Raw genomic sequence first — 27,182 nt, 5'->3', positions numbered from 1 at the left:
TGAAATAGTTTTTGTATATTGCTATTTAATTTATTCTTAATTAATTATTCATTGGTATTAATTTTATTTATTAATTTTTGGTATGGAAAATTAATTGGTTGTTAATTAATTACTAATAGGTTAGTAATAAAAAACATTGGTATTTATAATAAAGTAATTATTAAATATTGTTTGATTGGTAATTAATTTTAATATTTTTATTTGGTATTAATAATTTATTTATTTTTAATAAAATATTAAATTATTATTTTCCCTACTATTGCACTCACTGGAGTGGGAATAGTAATTTTTACCCCTACGCTATCCAACGATTACCCTAGAGTTTCACTCACTGGAGTGGGAATAGTAAATTTTACCCTCCCGCTATCCAACGCTTTCCCTACTGTTGCACTCTCTGGAGTGGGAATAGTAATTTTTACCCCTACGCTATCCAACGCTTTCCCTACTGTTGCACTCTTTGGAGTGGGAATAGTAATTTTTACCCCTATGCTATCCAACTCTTTCCCTACTGTTGCACTCTTTGGAGTGGGAATAGTAATTTTTACCCTCCCGCTATCCAACGCTTTCCCTACTGTTGCACTCTCTGGAGTGGGAATAGTAATTTTTACCCCTACGCTATCCAACGCTTACTCTACAGTTGCACTCACTGGAGTGGGAATAGTAATTTTTACCCCTACGCTATCCAATGCTTTCCCTACTGTTGCACTCTTTGGAGTGGGAATAGTACATTTTACCCCTACGCTATCCAACGCTTTCCCTACTGTTGCACTCTTTGGAGTGGGAATAGTAATTTTTACCCCTACGCTATCCAACGCTTTCCCTACTGTTGCACTCTTCGGAGTGGGAATAGTAATTTTTACCCCTACGCTATCCAACGCTTTCCCTACTGTTGCACTCTTTGGAGTGGGAATAGTAATTTTTACCCCTATGCTATCCAACGCTTTGCCTACTGTTGCACTCTCTGGAGTGGGAATAGTAATTTTTACCCCTATGCTATCCAACGCTTTCCCTACTGTTGCACTCACTGGAGTGGGAATAGTAAATTTTGCCCTCCCGCTATCCAACACTTTCCCTACTGTTGCACTCTCTGAAGTGGGAATAGTAATTTTTACCCCTGCGCTATCCAATTTCCCTACTGTTGCACTCTCTGGAGTGGGAATAGTAATTTTTAGCCCTACTCTATCCAACACTTTCCCTACTGTTGCACTCTTTGGATTGGGAATAGTAATTTTTACCCCTACGCTATCCAATGCTTTCCCTACTGTTGAACTCACTGGAGTGGGAATAGTAAATTTTACCCTCCAGCTATCCAACGCTTTCCCTACTGTTGCACTCTCTGAAGTGGGAATAGTAATTTTTACCCCTGCGCTATCCAACGCTTTCCCTACTGTTGCACTCTCTGGAGTGGGAATAGTAATTTTTAGCCCTACTCTATCCAACACTTTCCCTACTGTTGCACTCTTTGGAGTGGGAATAGTAATTTTTACCCTCCCGCTATCCAACGCTTTCCCTACTGTTGCACTCTCTGGAGTGGGAATAGTAATTTTTACCCCTACGCTATCCAACGCTTACTCTACAGTTGCACTCACTGGAGTGGGAATAGTAATTTTTACCCCTACGCTATCCAATGCTTTCCCTGCTGTTGCACTCTTTGGAGTGGGAATAGTACATTTTACCCCTACGCTATCCAACGCTTTCCCTACTGTTGCACTCTTTGGAGTGGGAATAGTAATTTTTACCCCTACGCTATCCAACGCTTTCCCTACTGTTGCACTCTTCGGAGTGGGAATAGTAATTTTTACCCCTACGCTATCCAACGCTTTCCCTACTGTTGCACTCTTTGGAGTGGGAATAGTAATTTTTACCCCTATGCTATCCAACGCTTTGCCTACTATTGCACTCTCTGGAGTGGGAATAGTAATTTTTACCCCTATGCTATCCAACGCTTTCCCTACTGTTGCACTCACTGGAGTGGGAATAGTAAATTTTGCCCTCCCGCTATCCAACGCTTTCCCTACTGTTGCACTTTCTGAAGTGGGAATAGTAATTTTTACCCCTGCGCTATCCAACGCTTTCCCTACTGTTGCACTCTCTGGAGTGGGAATAGTAATTTTTAGCCCTACTCTATCCAACACTTTCCCTACTGTTGCACTCTTTGGATTGGGAATAGTAATTTTTACCCCTACGCTATCCAATGCTTTCCCTACTGTTGAACTCACTGGAGTGGGAATAGTAAATTTTACCCTCCAGCTATCCAACGCTTTCCCTACTGTTGCACTCTCTGGAGTGTGAATATTAATTTTTCCCCCTACGCTATCCAAAGCTTTCCCTATTATTGCACTGTCTGGAGTGGGAATACTAATTTTTACCCTCCCGCTATCCAACGCTTTCCCTACTGTTGCACTCTCTGGAGTGGGAATAGTAATTTTTACCCTCCCGCTATCCAACGTTTTCCCTACTATTGCACTTACTGGAGTGGTAATAGTAAATTTTACCTGCTCGTTATCCTACGCAAAAAATATTGCATTTTTTTTATTAATATTACGTTAATATATATGTATTATTATAATTTTTTTACATACATTAATTATTTATTAATTTTAAAGTAATTTAAGTATTTTTAGGTATGTTTCAGTTAATTACATGTTTTATTTCATTAATTTTACATTAATTTTAAGACATTTACAATAATTCGATATTGTGACTAACTATATTTTTTGCAAAGATATTTTGGATTCTATATTTTTGTACTTACCTGTTTGGAGATAGGGCTTCGATATTTTGACATTCTATATTTTTACTTCGATATTTTGGCAATTCGATATTCTTCTTCTCAATATTTCGTCAGTGATCCTTACAGAACACATCTTGACTCCCTTGGCTTACGGGAGGCATCCATGACAAAATATGACAGTATTTATTGACACATGGGGCATCCACTGGACATTTTTTATTAAATGTGGTCAACTCCTGGAGGGACGGGGGGCGTGGCTTGGCCATGAAGCGGAATGGCTGCCTGAAACCGCAGCTCCGCCGATCGAGCTCATTAATCCGATAATATATCCGACCACCGGGTGCTGGACTCGGTCCACCCGACCTCCTAGCACACTACTTGTTGCCTGGGACTGCCTGACGCCGCTCCTAGAGCTGGAGCTGGAGCCGCTGCGGAGAGCTAGTTGGAGAGCGGGCTGCGGCGGTGCGGCCTGGCGCGCCTGTGAGGTCCGGGGACTTGCGTAGCAACTGTGCACGGAGGAGTGCGGCGCTGTACTGAGCCGGGCTGCTGATTCGCCTCGCCCATTTGGAGTGTCTGGGACCCCGGCTTTGCCTCGCTTGGGCGGTGCCTGGGAGCGCTGACGGAGGATCTGGCGCTGCCGGCAGCTGCTGCTGGGCTGAGGCCGGGGGCCTGGAGGTCTCGGCGCGACTTGGGGGCCGGAGCTGCGGAGGACCCTGACGGCCGGTGAGTGCGGAGCTTACGCTTGCAGTGGTGGCGCGCCTGGGGACGGGTCACCCGGCCCCCCCCCTGGATCGCCTGTGGCCTTATCCCCGAGCGGAGTGCGCGCGCCCTGCAGGTCGGCGCTGAATCGGGCCGGGCCTGGCCGTAACAGAGGAGGGCGCCATTTTGATCGGAGTGCCGTCGGGGATCCTGCCGCACTGGCGGGCCCCGCAGTGAACAGTGCCGGGTGGTGAACAGCGTGGCGGCGGACTGCTGCGACCGGAGCGCCTCGTGCCTATGTTGATGCCCTTGCAGTGAGGTCCGTCTGAAGGTCAGTGCCTACTCTCCTGGGAGCCTCCTGGCATACCGATAGACCCCTGGCTGAGGAAGCGGTCGCCGGGGCACTGGGGGGCTGGCCGGCTCGGCGGGGAGAACTCGAGGGGGTGCTGCTGCCCTGTGGAGCCGCGCTGCCTTCGCCCGTCCCTGGCGTGGCCGGGGGACTTCTTGGAGCCACTGGCGTGCGCATACGCTGGGCACCCATTGGATTGGGCCTGCTCTGCCTAACTGACATTGGGTCTCTGCCGCCCTTGGCTGGCGACTGTGCTGTGTCGCGGCGATGGGCAAGCCTGACACGAGACAGCCGAGGCTCACCTTCGATAAGACCAGGCAAAAGCAGCCGGAGCAGGACCAGAAGGACGCAGACGCTGCGGTGGCTGAACCGGGCGGCTCCCGTGATACGGACATCAAATCGATGTTTCAGGAACTGAAGGTGAGCCTGCAGGGAATAGACACTAAAATGGATGCCTTGGCGGCACGCATGGACACCATTACGGCTCGGATGGATAAGCAGGAAGGTAGAGCAGAGGCGTTGGAATCGCGAGTGTCTGATGTCGAGGAAAGCCACACTGACCTCGATAAACGTATGCGTGGCATGGACAAGGTCCTGGCGCTGATTCAGCAGAAAAACGAGGACTTGGAAGCCAGATCGAGGCGCAACAACGTTCGCATAACGGGGGTGGCTGAATCCACAGATATCACGAACATGGCGCACTATGTGGAGCAGATGCTAAAAGATCTGTTTGCTGCGGGGCTGTCACAAATGTTCCTCGTCGAGCGGGCGCATAGGACATTGGGGCCGAGGCCTGCGCCGGGGGCACCGCCGCGGCCCATCATTGCGAGGATCCTAAACTTCAGGGACCGCGACACGATCCTACGCATGGCGAGAGAAATGCAAGATGTACAGTACAAAGGCAAACACGTCGCCATATACCCGAACTTCACCGTGCAGGTCCAGGCTGCACGCAGAGAATTTATGCCAGCAAAAAAAGTTTTCCAACAAACAGGCACAAAATATTCCCTAATCTACCCCGCAAAGCTGAGAGTGCAGGGCCCAGGGAAGCCGACCTTTTTTCTGGACGCAAAAGCCGCCCTGCAGTATGCTAAGCAACTGGTCAAAGATCAAAAGTCTAAACCACATGCTGAGGTTCCGGACCAGAGTGACAATCTGAGTGACATTGAGTGACTGCAGGGGTACGGGCTTATCACTGCACTGGGGGGGTGAGCCCCGGCTGTGCCGAGGCAGCTGGCCTGCTATTAATTTTGCCTGGTGACTGTACCTGGCTGCGGGGTCGCTGAAATGTGCTAGTGCTGGGGGGGCATTGAGCTGACATGCTGGGCCGGCGCTCGATCACCCTGTCAAGAGTACGGGGTTGACTGTTGGCTGACCTGCGTTCCCCAAGGGATGATTCCCGATAACTGGCTATCGATACTGGGGGGGGTTAACGGCGTTGGTGGGGGGGTGGTGTGGGGGGTGAATGCACAACCTGATTGGGGGGTTGGAGCGGGAGGGGCATCTGTTTTGAGTTTGGGGGGTTTTGTTGTTGACTGTTTGGCTGTGGTCTGGATGTTGGATGGAGTGGGCCTCTGCGTGAGGGTGCGATTTGTACTCTGTGACTTACCCAACCGACTGGGGCAGTGTGCACAGCGGCGCGGCGATTTATCAGAACAGGAACACGCTGGACTTGCACGACACGTAGCGAAATGCATGAATGGGTGGGAGCGAGATGTGTGTAAAACGGCTGGCGCACTGATGGAACAGGGTCTACTGCTACTTCTACCGCCATGAAGCAAATTAAATGTCTCACCTGGAATGTGCGTGGTATGAATGACAGGCGTAAAGTCAGGCTGGTGCAGGCATATCTACTCAGACAAGAAATAGATATCTGCCTCCTGCAGGAGACACACTTGACCGATAAGGCTGTGCATATGCTCCGACATGGCAGATGGGGGGAGATAGCGCATTCTGCCTACTCCACTTACTCCAGGGGAGTGGCGGTATTGATCAGAAAGGGTCTGCAATGGAAGACACATGAAGTACTCAGGGACCCTGAAGGTCGATACCTCATGGTAGTGGGCACGCTGTGTGGGATGAGAGTGGTGGTAGTGAATGTATATGGCCCGAATGACGATCGACCGAGCTTCTTCCGTGATTTGTGGCACAGGGTGCAGGCTTGCGGCCCGGCAGCGATTCTGTGGGGGGGTGATTACAATGTTGTTCTTTCAAACGATATGGATAGGCAGGGCACGGCTAGAGCGCACCACCCTCGGGCATCGGAGGCATTGGGCGACATTATACTAGACGCAGAATTAGTGGACTCCTGGAGGAGACTACACCCCGGGGGTCGCACTGGCACCTGTATCACGGTCCATCGAGCGGCGTGGTCTAGGTTAGACTACTGGTTGCTCTCACGGGACCTACACACTATGGTACTAGGGGTGGAACATTTGCCGAGGTCACTGTCTGATCATGCACCGGTCTGCCTGACGCTGTCCACTCCGACACACTACATTCAACCGTTTAGTTGGAGATTCCCCTCCAGGGCGCTTCGTGACCAAGTCTTTCAACATGCATTGCGCGAGAAGTTAGAGGAATATTTTGAACTTAATGAGGGCACAGTGGATTCGCCGGGCACGCTCTGGGAGGCCTGCAAGGCGGTGACTAGGGGACACTGCATGTCGCTGAAAACGGGTGTATTGCGGTCCATACGGGACACGCTGTGCAAACTGGAATCTGAGCTTGCCGACCTCGAGTCGGCATTGTTGGGGGTGCCGACGGACAGCTTGCGAGCAGAATTTAGGGCGACTCTAACTAAATATCAACAGGAGGCGGACAGAGAAGTGGCATACCTATCTAAAGACAGTCAGGCCAGACGTTACGGGGAGGGGGACCGCGCCGGTCGCACGCTGGCGGCCATGCTGAGAGCACCCAGAGGGGCGGAGTATATTCTGGAACTTAGAACTTCAGAGGGTGGGGTGGCCAGGGAGCCGCAAGACATACTGCAGACCATGACTGACTATTATCGTGACCTTTACACCACTAGAGTGACGCCGGATGATCAGGTGTTAACTGACTACCTGGACACCATAGCCTTAGCTTGGTTTAACGATAGAGCCCGTCAGTACATGGACTTACCGTTCACGAAAGATGACATACGTGCTGTGATAGCGAGTATGCCCCTTAGCAAAGCGCCGGGCCCTGACGGACTGACGGCGGCTTTCTATAAAGAATACACGGACATCCTGGTCCCCGTCCTCCACAGGGTGTACGAGGAGGCCATTGAGACGGGTGTCCTCCCTCCATCGATGCGGGAAGCAATGATAATTACACTGCTCAAACCAGGGAAGGACCCTGCTCACCCCGACTCCTACCGCCCGCTTTCCTTAATAAACCTCGACGCCAAAATATATGCCAAGTTGCTGGCAGACCGACTAAAGTACATGATGCCACAGATAGCACTCTCGGACCAGTCGGGATTTGTGATGGGTAGATCCACGTCACATAATTGGCGAGTGCTGTTTGGGCTCCTCCACTACTTAGACCCCAAGGTGCAGGCCACGGCTGCCCTGCTGGATGCGACCAAGGCATTCGACTCGCTGGAGTGGAAATTCTTGCTTACGCTCTTTACCCGCATGGGATTCAGCCCGCTATTTGCCAGGAGCATTGGCGTACTCTACAACGGGCCGTCGGCCCGGGTGAGGGTAAATGGGCATATGTCAGAACCAATCCCCATAACCAGAGGGACACGGCAGGGGTGTCCACTGTCGCCGTTGTTATTTGCTATCGCGACGGAACCACTAGCAGCCCGCATGAGACAGCACCATGCACAGCGAGGCGTTGGATTCACGTTGCGCGGGCTGCTCATTTCCATGTACGCTGATGACATTACCATATACATGGTCGACCCATCCAAAAACTTTGACCCGCTGATGCGGGAAATGGTGCGCTATAGCGGCCTCACTGGCATAGAGATTAACTGGTCTAAATCGGTAATGCTGCCACTGACGGATGGCACAACCGCGTGCCACACTGAATTCCCAATAGACTGGGTCACAGACGAGGTCAAGTATTTAGGTATACACATAAGCCGCTCTATTCAAGAACTGTGGCTGGCAAACTTTGGTGTGGCTATGGAATGGTTTGAGGGTAAAGTGAAGAGGTGGAAAACGCTGCCTTTGTCATTGACGGGCCGCATCGCGATACTCAAAATGGTTGTGGTGCCCAAATTCCTCTATCTGTTTGTCAACATCCCCCTTCCGCTGACAAAGGCGTTCTTCAACCGGCTGCGTTCTGCTATGATAGAGCTGGTTTGGGCTGGCAGGCAGCCCAGAGTGGCATGGAACCTCCTCACCCTCCCTTTCCGCCAGGGGGGCCTGGCTGCCCCGGACATTGAGCTGTACGCCTACAGTGCTCAAGCTCAATATTTACATTTCTGGCATCATCCGATTCCCTATCAACCCCACGTTGCCATAGAAACGGATGTGGCGGCGCCGTGCCCCCTCAGGACGGCGGCATACCAGCGATATCGAAGGTCCCAGGATGACATTAATACAGTGGAGATGGTGCGTTGGGCCTGGTCGAACATTGCGAAGCGCGCGGGCGTAACTGAGCTCTATGCCCCGAGTATGCCGTTGGAGGGCAACCCATTGCTGGGACCGCTCACTGATGCGGCGGTGGCACGGCGGGCTAGTAGCTGTGGCCTGAAACTGGCAGGCGACCTCTACCCTGACGACACGTTCCTCAATGTGCAGGACATGGCCGTAGCACCGGACCCGTCGGCTTCTGAACTTCTCCTATATTACCAGCTGAGGGCGGCGTGCAGGCATAGGTATCCTACGTTCCCGAAGGCCCCACCGTCGGTGGCAGCGCTAGAAGACATATAATCAAATAGATCCCCGCGCAAGCTGATAACGCGTATATATAGGGCTACGCAAAGTGCTTCGCCCGTGGCCCATGCAGACTCACGGTCCCTGTGGGAGACGGAGGCGGGTATTCAGATTACAGAGAAGCAGTGGGAGTTCTGCTGCACCCAGCTTGAAAACTTGTCGCCTAACTATAGATTGAGACTTATTCACTTTAACTTCCTTCACAGGACATATCGCACACCCATGCAACTCTTTAAAATGGGGTTACAGGTAGATGCGAATTGCTGGCGATGTGGCGAACGAGAGGCTACATTCTACCACTTAGTTTGGGTGTGCGGTCCGATTTATGGGTTTTGGGAGGCAGTTTTTGCCGCCATAGGGAAGATGGTGGGTCTGACTATTGTGCCGGACCCTCTCGTGGCCCTTCTGGGCTTTGTGCTGAGCGTGCCGTATGCCTCGCGCAAGTTGGTTGCCCTTCTCCTACTGCTTGCTAAGCGCCAAATAGCGTTACATTGGAAGAAAAGGTCTCCGCCAGGGGTTTCAGGATGGGTGGCGTCAGCAACTTACTGCAAGGAGCAATTGACCGCCTACTGGGATCAGATGCCGCTGCGTTCCAGACCCGCGGACATTTGGCAGCCGCTGGTGGACTGGCTGGCAGCGGCTGAGGTGGCTGACGATGACTGAGGGGGACTGCTGGATGTGTGGCATTGTTGCGGGAATGGCGTGAAACTGCGAAGAGGGGTAGTTTGTGCAGGGTCTCATGTAGCGGCGTATGAATATGGCCGCATTATCGCTGTGTGTTCACTGCAAGGAAATTTTGTGCAGGTGCTAGGGGGCTCTCCTCCGTTTTCAGATTGCAGCCACTGTTGTAGTTTGTACAGTTTCTATTTTTGTATGGTAAAATGTGGAAAGCCGAGACACCGCTGCTGTCGGGATTTTGCTCAAGTGGATGACTTTGATCCGAGCTTGCGGCGCGATGCCGCAAACACAAGCTGCCTGCCTCCGGGTTGTTGGCTGAACAGCAGTGTACACTTTCAATGGTTCAATAAAGGTTTTTCAAAAAAAAAAAAAAAAAAAAAAAAACTCCTGGAGGGACTTCTGGCCTAACTGACTTGGCATGTTATAAAGTACTTCAATATCTAGTGAACGCCATTTCAGGAGCCTCCAGTTGTTTTTTTAAATTTTGTTTTTAGAGTTTTATATAGCACGCAATAGTTTTTAACACTGCTGACAAGTCCAATAGGACCAGGAACGCCGTTCCACAATTATCTAAGATGGATTTTTTAATAAATGTGGTCAACTCCTGGAGGGACTTCTGGCCTAACTGACTTGGCATGTTATAAAGTACTTCAATATCTAGTGAACGCCATTTCAGGAGCCTCCAGTTGTTTTTTTAAATTTTGTTTTTAGAGTTTTATATAGCACGCAATAGTGTTTAACATTGCTGACAAGTCCAATAGGACCAGGAACGCCGTTCCACAACTATCTAAGATGGATTTGAAGTGTTCTAACGCTGTAAAAATCATCTTTTCTTTGCTGTGGGCTGTACGGAAGCCGAATAGGTAGGAATCCAGAATATTATCGGTTTGTAAAGGGATAGCTGGTGGTTTATATGTTTTTTCAGCATTTTATCCGGGGCGGTGGCAAAGATATAGGATGATGGTTAGCGAGTATAGTAGAATCTACATTAGCTTTCTTCAGAATAGGTTTGAACCAAGCTTGTTTCCAAAGTTCAGTAATGCTAGCATTATTCATATATGAGTTTAGTAAATTACACAAAATTGAGGGAATCAGAGTGGCCCCTAATTTGAGTATTGAATGAGAACATGGGTCACAGGGAGATCACGATTTTAAGTTATTAATTAGGTCCAGTATCTCATGAGGAGGAAAAGGAGTGGGGAAGGAGTTAATGGAGGAGAAGGATTGTTGTATACGTCTGGTGGGGGGAGTAAAAACTTTATTGTATCAAGAAAAAGGTGGCCAAGTTATCAAAGAATGATTTTGCTCGACTAAATGCTGTAGGAGGAGTCATAGATTTGACAAAATCAAAACTTTCTTTGGATTCGTTTTTAGCAGATCCTATCTTGTTGTCATAAAAAATGGACTTAGTAAGTTTGATTTCCCTCTGATAAAGTTTCCTAGTTGCACAATTGTGTTTTTTTCAGACGTGTTTTGGGAGAATCTCCATTTCCTTTCCAGCTGACAGCAATGTTGTTTTATGGATCTTAGTTCCCCAGGGCGCGGATGTGCCGTGGGAATTGTTTTTTATTTTTTTAGTGGAGCTAATTCATATGGGGCTGGCATGATCCAGTCCTAGTAGAGGGTGACACCCTCCTCTATAGTACCATAGTACATTGGGCTGATCCTAGCTAATAAATAATTGAATGCAGATTTGGCAGCCAAACGCTACACTCTGTAAAAAAAATGAGACACTTTAATGCCGAAATCAGGTTTAGGCATAATGCAAGGCACTGCAGAGTGATCAGACCAGATTATAGGAACCAGTGTATAACAGGATGCATTCTCTTGGTTGCTAGATTTCAAGTATGGCGTGTGTCCTGCTATGTGAGCGGCCTGAGCTACCCATTGCATGAGGTTTAGAACCGCCACATTATATACCAGCTGTTTAGCTGCATTATCCATGCTCCCTTCACTAGGTAGTTGAAATCCCCTAAAATAGTAAAATTCAAGGATTTGAAGAGGGAGCATGATAAGGTCTCAGCAATTTCTTTGGATAATGTAGTAGAGTAGCCAGCATTTCTATGAATTAAAGACCCAGACATAGAATAGCTGGGGGTGAGTCTGAGAGTAAAGATAGAAACCTCAGCTTTAGCAGTGTTGTTGATAATAGTGGTTGTGCAGCTGAAGGACTATTGAGAAATTATTTTGTGCTACAATGGTCCCTAGGGAGGTAGGGATAGGAAGTAACAAATGAATACAGACCCAATCAGTGCTGTATTGGTTAACTTATTCAGCCGGACAGAGGTTCAATATTTAATTTATCAGCAAGTTTTAGGATATAAACAAACACAAATACTGAAAAGTGGGACACAAGCCTGCATCCTACTACACAAACATACAAACATAAAATAGGGAGAACATTTAAGCGAGGCTCAGGCAACGCTTACGGTTTGTTTTGACAAGTAGTATGAATTTTAAGAAACAAATCGCAAGTAATGTTTCTACACAGTTAATAATGACATCACATTTAGTGCATGAGGCGTTTTAAGGTGTCGACGGCGTTTCGATCCAAGTGAGCAATGCGTGGATCATCTTCAGAACATTAGTTTAGCATGCCTGTATATAAGTGCCTAAGATAAATGGGGACATCCGAAGGGCCTGCCACGAGACTGTGGGTGTGACAACACCGAATGCGGAAATGTCCGGGCTCGGTAGGGGCTCCGGCCGTCGCAGATATGTGGTACTGGCAGGTCGAGGATCAAGGAGCACTTTAGGGAACACTTCAGGAGTGGCAGCATGTAACACGACTTTGCGATGGCAGCGCGATGGCCTCAAGTATAGAAATTGGAGGGATTCACGGGAGTGGAGCCACAGGCGTGTGCTCGGACGGCGTAATGACCAATAGTCGATGAATGTGCCGTGATGCTCAGGGGGTCAGCATCCGGGATTTGTCCTCTTTAACTTTGAAAGGCTTTTTTTCATTGCAATCCACATGCTAATTTCCTGGGGGAAAACAGTGCTTAATGCCCTATTTAGACATGCATGTGCCACAACCAAGAATTTAAAAGTTATACCATTTAAGGACTGATTTTAAATCTTTGTTTACAGACATTGAACTTGTAGTATGCAAAGAATTGCAATGAATCTCCCGTACTCCCAATATTAGCTCATCAATTGGCAACATTAGGGTTTCTGAAATATGCCTTGTAGGCTCATGTGTTTTCTAAAGGGGTGGGGCGAGAAAAGAGTAAGGTTCTAAACCTTTGTCTTGCAGTTTGCATGCAGCTCCTTGGTGCCAGTTCATTGCTCAGTGTGCTATATTAGAAAGAGTGAATGAACAGCAAGTCACAAAAGGATCTCTGTGACAAAATTCCGTAACAGACTGAGCTATCTATATAAAATACAAATCTGTGATATGTGTGTTGCACATTGAATTTTGCAGCAAGCGCTTTAACCCTCCATGCTAATTTATGGTAAGTAAAAACTGTAACTCAACAAAAAACAGATCTCGTCAGCAAGTACATTCATTACTGGAGTTATCTTACCATTGTTATCACCTGACAATTGCTGGGCACGCAAAGATCTCTGCAGCAGGCACCTTATCCTCTTAAAATATTTAAAAATGCAGCCTGCTTGTGACCAATTAAGTAAGCTAGAACAGATGTGCTGTCAGATTTGTCCTTGTTGGCAACATCTTTGCAACAAAGTTTGTTTTCAAATGTTTTTGATTCCACTCACTTTCCTCTACAACATAACGTGACCACTACTTTGTGGGATCCTGGAGCAAGTTTTTTCATTTACAGCTGTGGTTGGGTAACAATAAACATCATCTGTTATTCCAGTGTCAAGAAGATGTGAACATGTGCTGTACAAATACATATTGTGATAGTGACCAGCTCTGATGGGGCTGCACTGTATAGGGTAAGAATCTGGCTACAGCCAGGACTCTCTGAATGGGCATGGAGTTGATGCAAAATTATAATCGCTGTCTTGTTTGGTGGTGTTGTTGTGGGCATGGAGTTGAGGCAAAATTATAATCGCTGTCTTGTTTGGTGGTGTTGTTGTGGGCATGGAGTTGAGGCAAAATTATATTCGCTGTCTTGTTTGGTGGTGTTGGTGTGGGCCTCACTGCGCTTCTCCACCAGTGAGGGAGGAAGTGTTAACTGCTCTGCTCAGCAGCTCTCCAGTGGCTTAACGTTTCAATTATGGGACGCCCCCTGCAGAATGTGAAGAGGGACCGCTGAACTTTCCATATCTTACTAATATTCATTGGCCTAGGGTGGAATGGGACCCCTGTTAGGGTTGGGGGCTCCCTGATAGCCTGGAGGCCCCCGCCTTAGCGGGGGAGCGTCGCCCACTGCTCACGAAGCAGTTTAAAAGAAAAAAATCAAATGATAATAAGTGAAGTTATCATCATTTTATTTTTAATATCATCATGGGCGGGGCAGGGCTAGGCTTTCCTGACGGTGGAGAGGAGGAGTGGTTACTGTACTCTAAAGTTTGCATGACGGTTTGGCCAGCCATCTCCGGCCGGCCAAAGAGCCATGCACACTTTGCTTGTTCTCCACCCAGGCTGCATTGCAGCCTGGGTGGAGAACATGCCCAGGCCCCCAGGCCCTGTCTGAGCGCTGAACCATGGCTCTCAGACCTATCACAATGCTGCATTGCAGCGTTGTGATTGGCTAAGGGAAGCCTGGGTGCTTACCCATCACAACGCTGCATTGAAGCGTTGTAATTGTCTGTGGGGAGCCTGGGTGCTTCCTGGAAGAGACACAACTTGGGAGAGACACGACGATATCAGATAAGTGAATGTGATTGTTTTTTTAACTCCCTCGCACCCTCCCGCCACCACTGCCATCCCCATACGATACCGGCCGTCACTACCTGCACTGCGTTAGGCTCCTGCAGCTCCCTAGGCCTGTCTGTGAAGGAGAGAGCCAGCCACGAGGAGAGCTAAGCAGGACCACTACATTCTGTGCCTTCCTCCATGGGCTCATTGTCATTACTCTATACATGATGATGAGCCTGCTCATCCTGCCCCTTTTTCAATCTTACAATGAGCACCATACCATTACTTTCCTTTGTGGGGCCCTTCTCTCTGGACAACTCAGCCATGGCAGAATTGACTAAGACAGATAGGACTGCACAAAGTCAACAAACCACTGGTCCATCAAAAAATACTCCCCCTTCAGTTTCCACAGTCAACCGAAATGTTTCACCTTTCGGGAAATGTGATAAAAGTCTGTGTTTACTACCTACATTTCCCTTCCAGTGGACAGAAACTAATGGACATCAGAACGACTTTCTGACACTACGAGCTGATCATGAGAGACTTGTAGCATGTCCCAAGAGACAAATGCAGTTCCTCTGCCTGTGTTCAGACAACAGCAACTGGAAAAATCATCAGGCCTTCAGAGGGCCTCAGTTGGTCTTTAAACATCCCAGTTAGCAAACAACATACCTTCCAACACTAGCAGATAGCCCTTAGAAACTCTCATACCCCTCTTAGATACAGCCCTGGACTAAAATGTATGTGTATTGTAAAGTTGAAGGAAAACATGAAGGAAGTATGTGAGGAAGTAGTGATCCAAGTGGGTGGAAAGAACTGTGAAAACCTGTCTAATGTCAACATTGAAAGTCCTCCAGTGGGAATGATGTTTGACTCTTGCTCAGAATTATCCATAATTTTATTAGGTGTACACCAAAACAATTATGGAGGGAAAGTCAACCAGAAGAGAATGGACAGAAACCCCAGGGGTTATAGTGGTCATGTTATTAGAATACTGAGATATTTTTCAGGGCTCATCAAATTTCAAGGATGGTTAACATAAGGCAAAATATATGTGTCCGTTAAAGGTGATAGCATTCTGGGTTGGCCTTCTCTGAAAGATATGGTTATTTTCCTGGATCCTCATATTGACAATCAAGCATGTCATGTACATGTCAGGTTGAGAGAGGGTGTGAAAACTTTCATGAAACATTTCCCTGTGTATTTTGTGAGAAACTGGGCTGTCTGATGAATTCTCACAGAATTAACTGTAATCAGGTCTTTCTAAAGTAAGTAGGATACAGATGAATGCACACAAGAAGCAGTGAGAATGAAGTTGAAAATATTGTGTAATGAGGGCATACTTGTAACTGTAGATGCCACAGAGTGGTTAGTCCAACACTTTGTAGCTCACACAGAAAGTTGGGACATATGACAGTATGCTAATCCCCCTGGATTAAATAGCTAAGTGATTATGGACAAATTCCTGTTACCCAACCTGGTAGAAATACGATCAACAGTTCAAGAGGCTAAGTTCTTCACTACATTGGAATTAGTGAATTAGAGAAAAAGTGCACCCACCGCCCTCGATTTCCTAATGTTTAACTTTTAACGTGAATGTTTACTTTGGATGCAATGTTTTTCTCTCCTCTGCTGGTGCACTTGAACCTTGTTATGCTTTAACTTAGTTCCTTGGGGAACTGCTTGGACCAGAAACTAGCAGGTAGAGGCACAGGAAGCCGCAGTGCCCAGGACATTAAATTGCATTTTATCACTATTGTGTTTAGTGTTAAAGTGGTGCGCAGCGCGGGCCTAGCGGTAGCTGCGCGCAATGATGGAGACCACACATGCGGAGTCAGGGTCGGTGCGCGAGTGCCCGACATGGGCACGCCCCTTTTATTTATAATCTACGCGTACGCCACCGTCGTGGCGTACGCACGTCACCTGTAACAAGAGCGCTCTAGCGAGAACCGCTAGAGCGCTGACTGCAACATCCCTATCCAGCTTTGGCTGAAAGAACTCGGACCAAAAGTCCCTTTTATCAGTCACTTACTTGACAGGCAAAGTCTTTGAGGCGGCTGCTTGGCGGGGGGTTCCGTCGCAGTTCATACCTGGCCGTCGCTCGGGTGTTGGTGACCCCCGGGTCGTCACGGGCTGCTTCCTCAGCTCCGGAGCTGGGCCCGTCCCGGGCTGCCGTCTCTTCAGGCTGGTCGGGCGGCGGTGACTGCGGCCTCACGGGGCCCTGGGCGTCCTGGTCGTCCTCTTCCTCTGATTCGGGACGGTGTGTTGTGGCTGTGGGGATGCGTTTGAACCACGAGATGTTTCGGGTGGCTGACTCATTCCCCGGCGAACTGTGACCATTGTCCCCTGGCGTCGTTCTACCGTCCAACTTCCCGGCTCATATCGTGGCTTGAATTTGCTCCCCGGTCGCCGATCCTTGATAAGGACATTGTCTCCCGGCTCGAGGGTGCGCTCCCGACACCCTCTCGTCCGGCTCACCTGCTTGTTTCGGTGGGCTCGTCGTCGTAGCGCTTGTTCTGCATCAAACGGTGGGGGAGCCCATCCCGGGATTGTGGGTAGACCATCCCGGCGGGCCCCCTTCAGCATGAGGGCCCAGGGAGTTTGCTTGGTGGAGCAGTGGGGTGTACTTCGATATTCTCCAAGGAAACGCTGGATTTCTCGCTCAGGGTCCAGCTGTTCGGCGCTGGCAATGCGGAGGATTTTGTTCAGTGTCCTCATAAACCGTTCGACCTCGCCGTTTGCCTGAGGCCACTGTGGAGTGATCCGCCGGTGTCGTATTCCTTGGCAGGCAAGGAACTCTTTAAACTCGTGGCCTTGGAACGGTGGCCCGTTGTCACTTTTTAGTTCCGACGGGCGTCCGAACATGTGGAATATTTTCTCCAGCGCTGGTCCTACAAATGTGAACGCGGTGGATGGCAGCGCTTCTACCAATGGATACTTGGAGAAATTGTCCATCACTACCAGCGTGACTCTGCCATCAGGGAGGGTCCCAAAATCAACGCTGATTTTATCCCAGGGGTGTTTCCCGGGTTCTTCAGTTGTGATGGGGGCTGGACGTTCCGGTCCGCTGGTCATTTGGCATGCTGGACAGCTCTTTACGACCTCACCCACCAGGGCATCCATCCCTGGGAACCACACCTTCTCTCTCATCCTGGCTTTCATTTTCTCAGTCCCTTGATGTCCATTGTGGGCCAGAAGGGTGGCTTGGCGTCGCAGGGTTGTTGGCACGACGATCCTGGCCCCTCGTAGGACTATTCCGTCTCTGGTAATGCTGAGCTCGTTTCGTACTCTCCAGATCTGCTGCAAGTCCGCTCTTTCTTCCGGTGTCCACGTGTTAGCGGACTGTAGGAAATTAGCCCATGATCCGTGCAGGAGGGCTTCCTTGGTTCTGGCCATCACGGGATCTTGTTCCGCCGCTTGTATTATCTCCTGTATTGTCAGCACTTGTGGGCACGTTAGGGCCGCGATGAAATCGAGGTGTGCTTCGGCGTCGTCTTCCTCGGTTGTCTCTTCTGGGATGTGCTCGCGAGGGCCTGGGTGCCTAGACAGGAAATCGGCGGGGTTCTTGGCTCCAGGCCGGTACATTATGTCCAGGTGGTACTGTTGCAGCCCGATGGCCCACCGTTCTATCCGTGGCGGGGGGTGCGGAGCTGTTCCTCTGAACAGGGGTACCAGCGGTTGATGGTCTGTCACGACCGTGAAGGGATGTCCACAGACATACAGGTGGAAGTGTCGACAACCCCATCGTATAGCCAGTGCCTCCCGCTCAATCTGGGAGTATCTCCGTTCGGTCGCTGTGAGGGCCTTGCTTGCGTAAGCCAACGTGGCCCACCGGCCTGGTTCTTGCTCTTGGGTGAGGACTGCACCAAGTCCCACTGGGCTGGCGTCGACTATCAGCTCTGTCTTCTTTTCCGGGTCGAAGTATACTAATGTGGCTTGGTCAAGGAGCGCCGTCTTAACGGACTGAAACGCCGAGTCTTCTTGGGGCCCCCATTGCCACGGGGCGTCCTTTTTCGTGAGCTGTCGGAGCGGCTCTGCAATCGTTGCTAGGTTCGGAATGAACCTTCCACAGTATGTGGCCATCCCCAGAAAACTGCGCACCTCTGCGGCAGACGTGGGTGCAGGAGCGTCCTTGATGGCTTGTGATTTGCGGGGGTCTACTTGAATGCCGTCGTTTGTGAATGTGTATCTGAAGAACTCTATCCGCTGCTGGAACAGCTGGCATTTGTCTTTGTGGAGGGTAACTCCGTATTCTCTGAGGCGTGTCAGTGTGGCTCTGACCCGCCGATAGTGTTCATCTATGGTCGTCGAGTGAATCAGGATATCGTCGCTCACATTCATGACCCCAGGCAGGCCTTGTAGGATGTCTCTGATAGTGTTCTGGAATATTTCCGCTGCCGAAGATATTCCGAAGTTGAGTCGCCGGTATCGCCTTAGCCCTAGGTGCGTGCTGAAGGTGGTGATGTACCTACTCTCCTTGGCTAGTGTTAGTTGGTGATAGCCTGCGTTAAGGTCCAGTTTGGAGAACCACCTCGCGCCATTCAGGTCTGCAATGATGTCATCCATGGTGGGCGTGATGTGCCTCTCCCCCTTGATGGCTTTGTTGGGGAGCCTCATGTCGATGCACACCCGGATCTTGCCTGGTTGGCGAGGTTTTTCCGCGATTACCATCGGGGACACCCACGGAGTGGGTCCGGTGACTGTCTCTATGACCCCTTGTTCTTCGAGTTTCCGGAGTTCTTCCTCTACCAGAGGTCGTAGACAGAACGGGATTCGCCTGTGCTTCAGGGCTGTGTTCGCAACAGAGCGGTCGATGTGAAGTTTGACCGGTGGACGTTTGATCTTCCCCAGGCCCGTGAACAGTTCGGGGAACTGATCCAGAAGGTCGGCCGTTTGCGTGTCCTGAACCTTCCGGAGGAACACCAGGAGCCCCAGGTCCTCAGCGGCGTGCCCACTCAGGAGGGTGTCTACCTCTTGGTTGATGATGTGCACTTCAATGGTGATCTCCGCATCTTCCGTCCCCACCGGCACTGTCATCTTCCCCAGGAGGGGCAAAGGGACATCGCTGCCGTAGGCATAGATCCGGGCCTTCGAGGTTCTGAGCTCTGGCTTGGGTCGAAGGCGGTTGTACTGCTGCACCCCCATGACGGTGACAGACGCCCCTGTGTCGATCACGGCGTTCACCTTCGATCCGGCGACCATGATGTCGCACCGAGGCTGGGGACGTCTCGTGCTCTTTAGTGCCCTGGTGAACGAGACCACGTATGTCTCTTCGTCGTCATCGGACTCCAAGTCGTCTTCTTGTAGGGCTTGCGCGTGCCGCTGCCCTGTGTCGGTTTTAGATGAGAGGGACAGGTGGGACAGTTGCCTCACCATGCCATCTTGTGGGCCTCTTCCCTCGAGCATCCTTCCTTGTGGCGCGCTTTCTGCAAACGGAGGAGAAATGGTTCATCGTACCACAGTTCGTGCACGTCTTCCCTTTTGCTGGGCAGGTTTTTCCCCGGTGTTCTTCATACCCGCAGTAGTCGCACTGCGTCGGGGTTGACTGTCTGGCTGCAGGCCTGCGTTTCTTCTCGTGTGTCCGCACTGCGTCTGCGCGCTCTGTTTTGATGGTCGCGCTCGGCCCTGGGCCTCGCATCAGTGCTTGTTCCATCTCTTCTGCCCGTGCGTCGGATAGGTCGTGGGAGCGGGCTAGCACGAGGATGTCGGCCATGGGAATGTTCGGCTGGCGGAGGATGAGGGTCCGCAACTTCTTGCTGCGGATGCCGTAGATGAGCTGGGCTCTAATTTCCTCCTTTGCGCGGTCGCCGACCAGGTGGGTGTCCGCCAGCACCCTCAGTCGTGCATGAAATGTGTCTACTGACTCCCCCTCTTTTTGCTTGGCCTGGCGCATCTTGAACATCTCGAAATCCGGGTTCGTCTGGGGGTCGAAATATGTGTTGAGGGCCGTCACAGCTGCATCGTAGTCGTCTGCATTACCAGTGTTCGGGAGGTGCTTGAATAACAGGTATACCTCCTCCCCTGCGTAGTGAAGAAGGAGGGACCTCTTCACTGCGCCATCCGTCTCCCGGGAGCCGATGAAATAGTTGTTTAGCCGCCCAATCCACGTATGCCAGCGCGGTGCGGCGGTCGCCGGGTCGGCCGTCTCGCTAAACGGAGGCAGGACACCTGTGGGCGGGTGGAACGGGTGGGCAGGAGGCGGAGCCTCGTCATCTGCCATGGCGCTGCAACTGGGGGGTGACTCCGGGCAGTGAGGAGCACAGAGAATGGCCTACGGCAGCACAGCCGGGGCGCCGGGCAGTGGGTGGCACGTGGGCTGTGCCAACAGCCAGGGCAGAAGCAGGCTCGGTGCAGGGCCAGAGGGCGGGAATCTTCGTCCGCTCAGTCGCGTGGTCTGTGGTTGGTGCACACGTGCTCACCTCGCAGGTCAGGCCTGTAGCGTGAGAAGCGCTGGATCAGGAGAAACTCGAGGGCCTCAGGTGCGCGATCGCGGGTCTGCCGCGACGCGCTCAGCGGGGCGCTGTTGAGGGTGGGCACGGCGGGTCCGACCGCCTCGTCGCCAATGTTAAAGTGGTGCGCAGTGCGGGCCTAGCGGTAGCTGCGCGCAATGATGGAGACCACACATGCGGAGTCAGGGTCGGTGCGCGAGTGCCCGACATGGGCACGCCCCTTTTATTTATACTCTACGCGTACGCCACCGTCGTGGCGTATGCACGTCACCTGTAACAAGAGCGCTCTAGCGAGAACCGCTAGAGCGCTGACTGCAACATTTAGTACAACTGTGCATTAAAGTTATTTTCTTCTTAAAAGTAAATCACTGGTTTGGGCATTCAGCTATTGCCACGCTGTGTGATTGTGTGAATTCTCTACCACTTTTTGGAGTTGCCTGGCCCCTGTTAGAGGCTGGAGATGGCTAATGCACTATCGTTAGGTGGGCAAAAGCCCTAATTATTGATTTTACGTTTTTTGTTTCTCCTTGTTTCTTATAGTTTGGCTTACTTTACTAGTAGAGATTGTCTTGCAGGGGAGCCTGCAGGCGAGTCCCAGGGGCTGCTAGACCCCAGTTCGGAATTTATTTCTCCCACCTCTTTCTAGCATTGACGCTGCACGGTGGTTTAGCCACAGCCACGGACATACCCCCTGCCCATGAAGGGCCATGTAATCCCACCAATAGCGCATCAACGCAGCTACTGATGCGAAACTGACTCAATTAAAAACAAATTTAAGCCAGCATTTTATATCCGTGAACGTAGATTTCTCTGCCACTTTTTGGAGATGCCTGGCTTCTGTTAGAGGCTAGAGGTAGCGAGTGCACGATTTTTAGGTGGGCAGGAGCCCTTTTAATTGATTTTATGTTTTCTGTTTCTCACTGTTCTTTTACTTTGGTTTATTTTACTAGTAGGGATCACCTTGCAGGGGAGCCTCAGACGAGTCCCATGGTTGTAGACCCCAGTTCAGATTTTATTCCTCCCACCTCTGTCAGGCATTCACGCTGCACGGCACTCTAGCCACACCTATGGACACGCCCCCTGCCCATGACGTCCATTTAATCCCACCAATAGTGCTTCCGCGCAGCTACTGATGCAAAACTGACTGATGTGCAGAATTCTCTGTCACTTTTTGGAGTTACCTAGCTCTTGTTAAAGGCTGGAGGTAGCGATCACACTATCGTTAGGTGGGCAGAAACCCTTTTTATTGATTTTATGTTTTCTGTTTCTCACTGCTCTTTTAGTTCGGCTTATTTTACAAGTAGGGATTGCTTCGCAGGGGAGCCTACACGCAAGTCCCAGATGTTGCTAGACCCCAGTTTGTATTTTATATCTCCCACCTCTTTCAGGCATTCGCGTGGCACTGTGCTCTAGCCACACCCACGGACACGCCCCATGCCAATGACGGGCCACTTATTCCCACCAATAGCGCATCCACGCAACTACTAATGTGAAACCTACTCAATTGGAGCCAGATTTTAGCCAGCATTTTATTTCCTTGTGTGCAGAATACTCTGCCACATGTTGGAGTTGCCTGGCTCCTGTTAGAGGCTGGAGGTAGCCATCACACTATTGTTAGGTGGGTTGAAGCCCTTTTTATTGATTTTGTAGTGATCGGCTGATCACCATTCTAGTGTTTCGCCTGCTGTACCACACACTGAACACACACCCACCACAGGCATCACCAGTCAGGTGACCCTGACAATAAAAGGGGCTGAGCGCACGAGCCCAGGGCCAGTTATGCACCCTAACTATCTGTGTCTGCGTGCTCCTTATATGTGTATGTTGGCCTAGCGCCCGCCAACATTACATTGCCGATGAGGGGACTGTGCCTGTGCGTGCAGCAGCCCGAAAGATTGGTGAATGGTGGGGGAGAATGCTGCCCGTGTTGAGGGCACCCCCTGCGAGGAGGCGGGCTGCCCACCTAAAGGCCCGCGGGGCATGTGAAGAGCCCTAGGCCTTTATGAAGTGTAAGAGCTGAGTGGGGGCCTACCCCACGCTGAAGGATCGGTTGTGTGCCCTCCGGCACGAACAAAGACCCTTGAAGGTGGAAGCGCAAGGTGAGTGAGGCCGGACTGAGCAGATGCTGGCTGCAGATGCAGAACTGCCACAAGGGGCGTGAGGCCTGATCGGACAACAGGTGAAAGTGGGCCCGGGCTGCGGGACATGGGGGCAAGGAAGAATGAACTGTGCCCGATGCCTAAAGACAAAAGTAAGCAGACCCCGGGTGCAGCACGAACCTCCCCCAACCCCGCACAGCATGTGAGGATCGAGCCGGTGGCGGAGGGGTGGAGGAGAGAAGGCAACCCCGGAGTGAAACTGCCTTGAAGTGAAGTAAGGCTACAGTCTCCGGCAGCGGCGACAACCCTACCCCAACCTGCGCAGTGAGTGAAGTGTGCGAGGCTGCAGCGGTGAGGTAGAGAAAGGACAAGGGACAGTGTGCGGCCCGCGGCTGCAAGAAAATTCACGGGAGCAGGAGAGGAGTAAAATACACTGTGCCAGCCCCGGCAGCCCTCAGGGAACCCAGGAGGCGGGCTGCTGGCGGCTGTTAAAGTGCAGGGAGGCAAGACCGGAGGTAGGTGAGAGAGACGGCCTGAAAACAGAGCAGGACTGACAGCCTGCGAGTGTCTCCCTCTCTGCCTGCAGTTGGAAAGGAGACGTAGCGTGAGGACCGCGGGAGGCCTGTAGCCTTTCAGAGCGGCCAGAGTGAACTGAAGCCAGCCCCTCGCTTCCGCACGGCGTGTGAGCGGTGAGGCAGCGGGGCGGAGGAGAGCTAAGAGAGCCTCCAGCTGCATGCGTGAAAAGAGCAGCCAGAGGTGTTAGTGCCTAGCCTATGGGAAGAATGAGTGCGAGACCGGCAGGCCCAGAGAGACACGGCCGCGCCCGCCGTTTGAGAGATTGATGGGGCAGTGGAGAAAGGCCCGCAGCATGTGTAGAGATGCTGAGGCCTGTCGGACCAATGCAGGAAATGACTGACGCAGATAAGTGCCCCGATCCTGTGTTGCACAAGCAGGTGTATAATTCAGTTTGCCATCATCAAGCAGTGAAAATAAATGTGGAAGGCACCTACCTGGCTGCAAGTGCCTGTATGCGTGGGGAGTCCCAAGAAGGTTCACATTTGAAAGGACACACTGCCATCTAGTGGCCAAAATGCAGTATTACACCTACTAAATAAAAGACTGTGACAGCAAGGATACACGCAATAAAATGACATGAGCTAGTGGGCTGGGAGGCAACGGTGTGCCAGGAGGAAAGTAATGCAGCACAGGGGAAGCTGCTACAGCCCAAACATGCTGGAAAGATAAAGAGTAAAGGTAGCTGTCGCAGCAGACTGATAGAGGGCAGCAAGCCTCCGAAAGACAGGAGAAAGCATCCTACTGTATTAGCTGGGGTGGCAGACCTCTCTATAAGTGAGCCTCCAATGAATCTTCCGAAGAACCGGCTGCCAAGGGTGCGCTAGGTACGGTGACGCCTACTGGCCAGGGATAGTCGCTGCAGGAGTGATGACAAAGGTGAGCAACGTATTTGGAGGACAAGGGTTGAAGAGACCGATCCAGGCAGCCAGTTTCTGAGGGACTGGAGTAAGTGCGCAGTGAGCGCGCCAAGTGGCGAAAGGACGCCAACGCGAACTGAAGAAGAGCACAAGAAGCGACCGTGCACAGAAGAGGTACCCCGTACGCAGACGGCACCGGAAGAAGCTCGAGAAGCGACCGGGGCAGAGGGCGGCGCGACAAGTGACCGCAGAAGAGGTCAGAGAGCAGTGACCGCAGAAGAGGTCAGAGAGCGAAGCAAACGAAGGGCGCAGTCAGAAGCGCGCCGAAGTGATGCAGCCAGAGAGAAGATGAAGAAATGGTTGCGCAGACCACCAGAAGCACAAATATCCAGAAGGAAAATGAAGAAGCCGACCTGTTAGATATTCGCAAGGAATTAAGCCGACCTGCGAAACGGTGGCAAGGAAGAAGCCGACCTGCCAGATGGTCGCAAAGAGGATGAAGCTGACCTGCAAGACGGTCGCAAAGAAGAATCCGACCTGCCAGATGGTCGCAAGGATGAAGCCGACCCACGAGACGGTCGCAAGGAAGAAGCCGACCCGCCAGTGGATTGCAAAGGAGGTGATCTACAGAAGCCAGAGAGTGAAATGACCAGTGGAGAGGTCAGAGAGAAGAGACCAGAAAAGAGGTCAGACAGGAAGGATGATGGAGAGGTCCGTGAGGAGAACGACAGAGGAGATGTCCATGAAGAGGACCAAGGAGAGGTCCGCGAAGAGGACCAAGAAGAGGTCAGAAGAGAAGTCTGACAATATTGACCGGAAGTCAGAAGTAATCAAACGAAAGAAGGTCCCGACGACTGGTCCAGTCACAAATCGAGGTGAAGGCAGTGTTCAAGGGGAGGACAAGACCACAGAGAGGCCTGGTTAGAGCAGACCAGCAGGAGAGAAGAACAGACTGTATCGCAAAGGAAGGAAAGAGAAGACAGAACTTGAGTGGCAAGACGCCATGGGGAAGGAAGGAAAGCCGAGGGGAAGGAAAGCAGAGGAGTAGAGTAAAGAGGTGTGCGTGACAGGTCAACTCACGCACCAGAAGGGAAACACCAGAAGGGAAAAGTGTAAAGGTGCATGAACATCGGAACACAGTGCCTGAAGAACATCAGTATCACTGGGAGTACACATCTACTTGTGAATCCTTAGATCGCCTGGTGATGGCAGAGGCGAAGAGGCCGGTCTATTGGTAACAACTACCTCTGGGATGGAACGGACACAGGACCGTGGATATCCAAGGGGCAGAGGCCTCTGGGACACCGGTGGCAGCGGGTCCCGACACGAGAGATGGACTGTTTAAGCTCACTCTGGAAGTCTCGGGAGGACGAAGATAGCATGCAAAGGAGCAGGTGCCAACAACACCCTTTCAGGTGGAGCTTGCAACACATACAGGTGGCCCGTAGCGACTCCTCCAACGTGGTTGGAGCGACACGCCAGAAGTCCAACAGTCCAGTAGAAGCCTGGCAGAAAAGGGCCTCCGGGTCGTCCAGTGAGAGTGGACACCCACGAGAGAGGGGCATCAGTGAGAGGGATGTCCGGCAACTGAAAGTCCTGTTTGAGATAGAGAATCACTTTCTATCAGGGGGGGGGGAGAAGGCAAAATCTGTGATCATTTCAGCTTCCTTGGTTGCTATATCGAAAAATCAAATGGGGGAAAGGGATCAGTTGTCCTGAGTAACCAGGGTTTTAATCTCTTATTCGGTTCCAGTGCCGATCAAAAACCCTCATTCACGTACCAAGGCTTGATAGGCGGTATATCTAGGTTCTCCGACTTGTTGTTAGCGACGTGACAGCATCATCATTGGGTTTGATTGTATGCTTCCTCCACCCGGAGGTGAACCACTGGTTAGTACAGTAGTGATTTAGTGATCAAAAAGGGAGGGGAGGGGTTTGTACAGTTAAAAAAGGCTTCTATTAACCAGTGCTGATAAACTTTAATTGGTGCTGGAAAGAATGCCTGGTTAAGGGGTGCGGGTTTTTCACTCATTTGCGCATGTTTACTGCCCCGTATATCGTACCTTGTTAGGAGATCAATACGCGCAACAATATGACAGCCTTCATGATACACCGCATTGACAACAAGGCGGAGAACCAAGATATACCGCCTATCAAGCCTTGGTACGTGAATGAGGGTTTTTTATCGGCACTGGAACCGATTAAGAGATTAAAACCCTGGTTACTCAGGACAAGTGATCCCTTTCCCCCATTTGATTTTTCAGAGATAGAGAATCACCAGATGGAGAACATATTTCAACCAGGACTGCGTGGTGGAAAATAACACATACCTGATCCACCATCATTCCATCTACACCTTACCTGCACGTAGAACAAGAAGTGAGGGATTGTAGAGCACACTTCCACGCTGGAGTCCCAGAGAGACCAGATCCACAGGACACCCTAACATTGTGCCAAGGAGAACTAGTGGTCCTGGCGGCAAAGACACCATCGTTAGCGGTTGGCCATCAGCGAAAGAGACTCCATGGAAGTCATTGTTATTGTGTTGTATTTTGTTTACAAACTATAGTCTCTCCCACAGGTTCAGACTTCATTGTTTTGACCTTTATTAAAGTTTGGGAGGGATGTAGTAATTGGCTGATCACCATTCTAGTGTTTCGCCTGCTGTACCACACACTGAACACACACCCACCACAGGCGTCACCAGTCAGGTGACCCTGACAATAAAAGGGGCCGAGCGCACGTGCTCAGGGCCAGTTATGCACCCTAACTATCTGTGTCTGCGTGCTCCTTATATGAGTATGTGGGCCTAGCGCCCACCAACATTACAGATTTTATGTTTTCTGTTTCTCACTGTTCTTTTAGTTTGGCTTATTTTACTAGTAGAGATCGTCTTGCAGGGGAGCCTGCAGGCGAGTCAAAGGGGTTGCCAGACCCCGGTTCGGATTTTATTTCTCCCACCTCTTTCAGGCATTCGTGCTGCACGGCATTCTAGCCACACCCACGGACACCCTGTCCATAACAGGCCATTTAATCTCACCAATAGCGCATCCGCCCAGCTACTGATGCAACCCCTACTCAATTGGAAACAGATTT

Source organism: Triturus cristatus, chromosome 10 (genome assembly GCF_964204655.1).
Source record: "Triturus cristatus chromosome 10, aTriCri1.1, whole genome shotgun sequence".
Classification (NCBI taxonomy): Eukaryota; Metazoa; Chordata; class Amphibia; order Caudata; family Salamandridae; genus Triturus; species Triturus cristatus.
Note: the sequence above shows the minus strand (reverse complement) of the source record.